Genomic DNA, 8,763 nt, shown 5'->3' with positions numbered 1-8,763 from the left:
TTGTTTAAAACCGCACTCCACATTATTCCAGATATATGGCGGGTATTTACTCTGAGAAAAGAAATCCATACTGGAGTAATCTCCCCCTTTAATTTTTAAGATTATATATTGTTACAACTTAAAAATCTTAATTAGTTATAGATATAGAGAATCTCACCCGAGTGTCTTTTGATATCAAATATATCAACACGACTTGATAAAAGTGGAACAATTCCGAGGCTTCCCGAGGATTTTGGCCACTTTTATCAACGAGTGTTGATATATTTGATATCAAAAGACACGAGGGGACAGATTTTATTTATCATTCAACATCATTCTTCCAACTTTTTCAATTTGTAGACAGTAATAAGCAGAGTCATCAGTGTAAAAAGTACAGCAAACAGCTTCAGTAGCAGTCATTAGTGATGTCATTTGATTGTGACGTCATGGTAACCAGTGACGTCACAGTAGTCTGCAAAGCATCGTGATGTAATTTCATTGCAGCGATATCTACAGTGTAGATATCGCTTGATCTCATCCAAGCGATATCTCCTGTGGGAGCCAGTTTTGGATGATAAATAAGCATAGCTTTATTTTGACATTAATTTTAGATTTTACATCCATAGACAAATTACTTACGAGTGCATGCTTCATTTTAAAGCGTTTTAACTTGCTGATTATTCCGGGTTTGAATTGGTCTTCAGCAACCCATGCTTGTGGTAAAAGGCCACAAACGGAATCGGGTGGTCAGTCGCGATGTCTTGCTTGAATCATGTCATCGTATCCAGATTTCGTAGATCGAGGCTCAAGATTTCAATCACTGGATTGTCTGCTCCAGATCGCCATCATATAGCTGGAATATTGCTGAGAGCGGCGTTAACAACAAACTAAAAGACGATGTAGTGGTGAAATATATGTGAATGGATCACTGAAATTCGATCCTCAGGTGTTCGCGACATTCTAGCTATGGGCAGTCAAAGGGCTGTACCCATTATCCATTCTTATGTTACTCTGTAACCATTTTGTTTATTGTCAAATCTTCCTACAGTGAAGCGTAAAGGTTCACTACCAAAACGCAGACCGCTGGCTTAACAATTTTAACGGTTGAATGCACCACCAATCTCAAACCTAATCACTTAGTCATGGTCTAAGATTGTACGTGTATTGCCAGTGTTGAACCTTAATGTTTACATGTATCCTATATGAGGTGACTAAAGTCAGGCTCGCTGTCCTGGTTGATGCATGTCATTGTATCCCAATTGCTTGGATCGATGCTCATGATGTCAATCACTGGATTTTCTGGTCCAGACTCGAATATTTACAGACCGTCGCCATATAGCAGGGGTATTGCTGAGTGCGGCGGTATAACACGAGACTTCGCACTATGCACATCCATGGGTTTATATATGACATATTTTTCTATACAAACGGTCAACTCGATGTAGTTTCATATATTAGAGATGCCTTCAATATATGAAATTTAGACATACATATTCGTTTGGCAATTTAACAAAACAAAATACACATTAACACATAAACAGGCCTGATTATAAAATCCTTAAGAAGAGAAGCATCAAATTTGATGTTGGTCATATCTACTACATGTATAAACACTCTATACTGTATAAACTGCATCATTTGAAAGACAAACGGTAAACCTTAGAGAAGAGTTTAGGGATTGGCCATCTACACTGAATTCATCTACTCTGTTTCTTCTTTGATAGGCATTTAGAAGTTGGAGTACTAATAAGGATAAGAATTTCAGCTATTAGCAGCATCTTTGTAAAGTTTGTTTTGTTTTGTTTGTTGTTTAAAGCTGCACGCAATATTCATCTTTATGGTGGAGGTCTGTAAAGTCTGGCCCCTTTGTAAAGTCATCTTGATTTTGATTTAAATTCATACTTGTGAAATTTTGCTTTTGAGGATCCGTAAAATAAAAATCCAATTGATCTCAAGGGTGACAATATTTCTCTTATGGATTGAAAGGTCGCAATATGAGTCAAGTCCAAAATCTCTGTCGGTTTTTTACTAAGAAGTTATATGAACAAGATGATGGTGATTATGATGGAAATATGGTCTTGCAATACTTCTGCCAATATAATGTTTAACTTAACACAATAACACAATGTTTGAAAGATCGAGAGGAAGGACAAATTTATTACTATGCTCCAAATTATCGCTTCCTTGCAGATATTTATGTGTAAGATCGGATATAAATAAGGCTGTAATTTGTACTGAAATGCTGTTTACAATGACCCCAATCTGATCAAGTGGACATGAAAGTGGTTTATGTGTGCACAATGGCGAGGGAAGCGGAGTGAGACACTACGAGATATTGTTTGCTCGAGAGGCTCTCAAATCATCACCCGTCGCTGGTAGGAATACATTGTCGACCGGACACAGTTGTGCAGATGGAGGGATCGAATGTTGTTCTCTCACGAGTCTACAGACCCTGCCTCTCTGAATCATGGTGCTCTGTGGTGAATTCTGGCACCCCAGGAACGCTTGTCGAAATAACAGCAGTACAGAGACGCAGACATGACATTCTTTATGACAGAAGAACAACATATCTGCGCATGGCTGGAAACATTTGGCGTGCACTGTGTGGGACAAATGCGCATGTTGGCACGTAATGCATACCTCGCGTAGACAATGAATTCTTCTATTGTTTGAAATTCATTCCTCAGAAGTAGACGTATGACAAACTAGACAATAATGGATAGCAACTTTACTAAACAGTATAGATCTGTATTCCGTTTTCAAGGGGGGCACGGGTGGCGTTCCTTGGGCACGCCAGAAACCTATGATTGTGGGTTCGAATCCCGGTTCGCCCCAATTATGTTTCTAGGTTTGTCAGAACCAAACCCGTGCTCGTGGGTTTCACCGAAGTGGTAAACATCTGAGACCTGCATTACTTCAGGCTTTCCTCCCGCGTTAAGCTTACACGCCGCGATATAACTGGAAAACTGTTAAAAGCGGCGTTTAACCGCTCACTCACTCATATTGTTCCAATGTTGGATTTGAACCCAGGTCTAATGTATCACTGGCTATTTCACTGACATGTGTTACAAATATATGAATACTATACAAAGACAAGTCACTAAGTTAGTTCTTCAGCCATGGTTCTGAAAATAAGCAATATGCGTAGAACATATCACCGGAAAAGGTTTGAGTTTTACTCATATATACAAGCAGTCTGACATTCCTTGGTCGTCTAAACCTATTATATACTACTCAAGGGAAGTTAAAGAACATCCGATTCTTTCATATTACTGTAGTAATGCCATGATAGATCACCTACAGTACTGTGAAAGAATCGGATGTTCTTTAACTTCCCTTGAGTACTATATCTCAACCGTCTTTTCAAAGTGAATGAAAACGGAATGGTGTAGGTAGTTATATATTGTCATTGTAAACGCGTTATGTTACACTGTGTTAACGAAAACATCGCAAACATCCGACATCATGTCGGATTTTGCACGAACATTGTCTATATATGTCTACTAGGAAGACTTCCTGCTTGCTAACAATACAAAATACATATTCCTTGGTCGTTGGACAAGCTTCAACAATTATGCAACGGTTGTACACATGTTTTCAATCACGGTTAACTTACGTCATTAAAAAATTATCCACTTGTCTTTTTAACCAATACAGATTAAGTAATCTGGGCCCGTTCCACAATGCGATGGTATAGCTTCGACTGTCGTAGGTCTGTGTTAAAGAAAAGGAGTTACGATCCCCTTAGTGCTCCGATCGCGATCCGAACGTTTTTGGGGCGTTGGTTGTGTCCTGCACTGAAACACTGCTTATATAACATGTGGTGTAGCCATTGTCATCGGTAGAATAAATTACAAATGTGAATACGGGTCTATCTGTCACCATATAGGCAAATTGGGCTTTATACTCTTAGGGTGTTGAGAATGCAATGGCATACTCTCTGGTCCATTGATCGTGGTAAGCGCCGTGAAGATCAGGGTTAGAATAGGTCTTCAGCAACCCATGTTTGCCGTACATGGCGACTTTGCTTGTCGTAAGAGGCGACTAACGGGATCGAGTGGTCAGGCTCGCTGACTTGGTTTGATGCATGTCAGCTATCCCAATTGCTTGTGATGTCAGTCACTGGATTGTCTGGTACAGACTCGATTATTTACAGACAGATGTCCGTCATATAGCTGGAATATTGCTGAGTGCGGCGCTAAACAACAAACAAACACACAAAAAACAAATTGTGGACTAACACTGCCAAACCCACATTAGTCAGGGGTAGTGCAAGTAGTCCGCCATACAAACGCACGTACACATCGTGCAATAATCTTGAACACGACGTTAAAACGCATTTCACTACACCTTTGAGTAAATTGTATAGTAAACTGTCACTTATGTTCGTGTCAGCTATCACCTGTTTATATGGCGTTTGACAGTCAATCAGCCAACCCACACTGTCATACTTTGTGTAACTGTATCAAATGTCCACTTTCGTGTAGATCTTCAGGCGTTGATCTGATTTAATGACTGCTTGTGTGTGGACAACCATGAGCAGGATGTGTCGTTCGGAGTTATAAACCTCCTGTGATGTCATCCTATTGTTTTACGGAGCCTTCATTTTGTCTGATAACTCTCCAAGGTAGCCCAGATCCTTGAAATCCCGGGTATTCCGTTTGAATGCCCGGGGCTTTCCATTCCTGATTTTATCTGCCTGTGGTGTCCATCAACATGTGTCAGACCCTCTTATGACAGTAGTGTTACAACCCCAAAGATTTATTAACCTCCTTTTAATATGTATCTCAGGTTGATTTGTGACTGGTTAAAAATCACGTTACTAATCACATGAAAATTATCACATGAAAACTGAAGATCCGGCTTATAATTGGTCTTGAGCTACCCATGCTTGTCGTAAGAGGCGACCAACGGGATCGGGTGGTCAATCTTGCTGACAAGGTTGATGCATGTCATCGTTTCCCAATGGCGTAGATGCTCATGGTGTCATCACTGGATTGTCAGGTCTAGACTCGATAATGTTGCTGAGTACGGCGTTAAACAACAAACACTATATTACTGACGAATAAACCTTTCTTTTTTCATCCAGGAATATGTGATCAGCGTCAGTCCGCAATCGATACAATGTCCCAAAACATAAGATAACAGAATTATGACATGTAAGCATCACTACATTAATGTTTGTTAAAAGAACTTGGTATTAGTGGCCTATCCAATAAGGCCAGTATATATATGAGGCCAGTATGTTAACTAAGGAACAAATCGCACCAAACCATGCTTCAGTACTATATAAACTTTTGACTTGACTCTAAATTCTGAAGACATGGCTATTCTTCTTTTGTACTGGATTCCTAATCTCCATAAACATCCGCACAAAAAGAATCCAGTAAATGTAACACCAAACCCTTGTCTCAAATATTTCACAATAACCCTTTGTACATCCAAAGAAAGAAATTATATTCACAGAAAGTATTTGAGACACGTTAAATTAATACCACGTGGGTTCTATAAAACAAAAGAGTAAATTGAAATGTTACCATTGAACTATTATGATGATGTCATGCTATTGTTCTTGCTGTTGATGCAACTTTTATATTTCACAATCCCCTACTGTCTTTGGAAGTGTATACTTTAAAAAACAAACTTTCTTTTATATCAAAATTTACCAATGTTTCAAGTATAACTTATATGCCTTAACAAGGCACTTTCAGAATGATGTGTATTGGGGAAGGAATATACAATTTTCTGTTTCACTTTCCTGTTTGGATTCTTCCATTTCTACTTTTCGAAACATCTTTCCTATATCGTAGGATTTCGTCGCCATAGTCTGTCTTCATCACGAAAAGGTGTGACCTTTTCGATCTTAACTTGGTCGTCCTCCTATCCGTGCCGTAACCAGGTGCAAAACGTCATTTCGTCATGTGATTGAACGTCTTCCATGACGTAGTAATTACAGGTAGTAATGAGCGTGTCTGATTTCTTTCTAGGACCACAATCACTACTATTTGTCAGAGTCAACATAGGATATAGGATTTATATATGAAATAGCGTATGATTTGACAAGTACAGGGCTTAAAAAATGGACATGTAGAAGATTGTGACCATTTTAACCAGGGACATAATGATGGCATAGGTATATAAACACTTAATTCGGCATACGTGATCTCTTGCTTGCAGTCTAAATATACCAAATACAAATAAAAATGCAGTGTACCTTACGGTTTTGGTTCATTTCACCCGAAAACTTTCAATAAATTATGTTGAACTAGCAAAACACACAACCTTTATCCTTAGTTATGATATCACGAGTCAAGGAAATGGATTCAAAGATTATTAGTTCTATGACGTTAACGCAGTCATTAACAGTAATGCATTTCCTGCACGTCTGTTCATCAACCAATAGATTGCACTTTGTACTCTGGTATGTTTATTAAGCAGTCAGGACAGGTGATAATGTTTGGTGATAACGATATGAACCTCTATCAGACTATGATATCACCTGAAGCTAACTTATGTTGATTAAGTAATTTAAATCAACAACCCACTTAAACTCTGCATAGCGAATCGCGGCGCCTTAGACGACAAGGCCACCCGTGCCCTCGGGTAGACAATGAAGGGTAAATTGATTTTATCATTTAATTAAAGCATTATGACACATAAGCGTATGACACCATGGCGACAACACACTTGTGCACATGTGTATTGTCCTGGTGGAAAAACACACCTTGAGTTTTCCACGACGTTAGAGTCTTGATATACTCATGCAGTTAGCTGAACAGATTAGCATAATATTGACCATTAATCATTTGACCTTTCGGGAGCTAGTCCACCTGTAGGATTCCTTTCGCTTCCCAGAAAACCAAACCCATCACCTTTCCAGCACTTTGTCCTCATTGTCGCCAGATGTTTTTTACAGCTTTGCCTGTTGTCTCTGGCTGATAGTGGTGAACACAAGACTCATCCATCATCCAAATCGCTGAACAAAATCAGCAGGGTCTGTTTCAGAACGACGTATATTCCCACGACAGATGTTAAACCTGGATCGTTTCTGATCAGGAGTCAGAAGCCTTGGAACCCAAGGTCATGCCCGGTTCTTTCCTCAAAATGTTCTCAACTCTCTCGTGAGTTGCCTACAGTACTGGCTCTGTGACGTGTGAGTCTTCGATCATCTCTAAGTATATCCTGTATTTCATCAATATTGTCTTAGTAGTGGCAGATGAAGGCCTTCCTGATCTTGGATCTTTCTTTCTTGAACTCTGCTTCCCACTTCGTAACAATGGCAAGGAAGGAACATCCTCCCCTAAAGTCCGCATGGGTAGCTGGTGGAACCCATTCAGTTGGAGATACTTGAAGACAGGGAGATAGTGAAGTCTGTCCATTTTCATTGACAGAGAATACCTAGTCACTTTGATGTCCGCATACACATGCTGACTGGTTGTGAATTAGTTCCAATTCAGCTTGTAAGCACGGAAAGTATTATACTTAAACCTGCAACTTGCGGTAGGGTAGAACTGCACATTTTCCCCAGTAGCAGGCGGGGCCAAGCCTCTCGTTGTCACACTGTAAGCAGGCTGTGATGCACCAGTTGGGGTATTGCTAGAATCCGATGCTAATAAGGAGCGATGTCTTATTCATATAGCATTAACAAGCAGAAAGCAAAAGTTTAACTAACGTAAATGTCGAGAGGGACAGTTTTATCCTCAACATTAATGAAAATACAACTTTGAAATTTCAGTTTCTACCGATATAAACTCACTGAAATTATATATTTTGTCACTGCCTCATGAGACTAAACGTTAGCCGTCTCCACGATGACCTTCTCATAAAGATATCATTTTAATGGAAACGTCAGTATACGTGTTCTTGTTGTCACATTTGCACATGAACGAGGAAAGTTTGGGAAAATGTAACTAGGGATTGTATCTAAACTTAAACACAATCAAATGCATTCTCGTGTACCATTCATGCTTACCCGTGAAGTTCCTGGGGTAGAATATGTCTTCCGCAACCCATGCTTGCGTAATAGGCGACTATGCTTGTCGTAAGAGGCGACTAACAGGATTGGTTGACTTGGTTGAATCATGTCATCGATCCCAATCGATCGACCCCCTCTGGACCTCTGGACTCTGGACTACCCATGACTGAATTCATACCTTGATAACAATTTATATCGGATTTATGTAAATCACAAACTATATCAAATACTGAAGCTGACACATCAAGTGGCTCTCTAAGTAAAGTTGTCGCCAAATAGACTTCCTCCCACCGTACCTATTGTTTATGCACAAGTACAGACCTGCTGCTGATGAATAAACTCGAGACAAATAGTATATCAATAAGAGATATGCAGTTTCGACCACAATAATTCTTGCATCTGGCCCACACAATTGTTTATTATGCGTCTCGCGGTCATATGAGCTTGTGAAACCCTTCCCGGTGATGTGTTCAGGATAGAATACGCCGTGTCTTGTATTGACTGATTGTGGAGGCAAAGCTACACAAGCTGTTACACAATACCTGGTTCATAGGGAGGAAATAAGCAGAAAAGGTGCGCACGCACACACACACACACACACACACACACACACACACACACACACACACCCCTCTGTATCCGCCCATGGTCGTGGCACTCAATGTGTTTGGACTTAAAGGGGGCGAATTGGCAGTCCCAGCCTATTTGATTCAATCCGTCCAAACACCACCACTAATACGTGTCTACTAACACACAAGGTTAGGTCTATTTTAATCATATCTTTTTGGTTACCTAACGCCATAGAGACA

This window comes from Haliotis rufescens, unplaced genomic scaffold (genome assembly GCF_023055435.1).
Source record: "Haliotis rufescens isolate VD_foot unplaced genomic scaffold, xgHalRufe1.0.p SCAF_104, whole genome shotgun sequence".
NCBI classification, from domain to species: Eukaryota; Metazoa; Mollusca; class Gastropoda; order Lepetellida; family Haliotidae; genus Haliotis; species Haliotis rufescens.
This window is presented reverse-complemented; position numbering follows the sequence as displayed.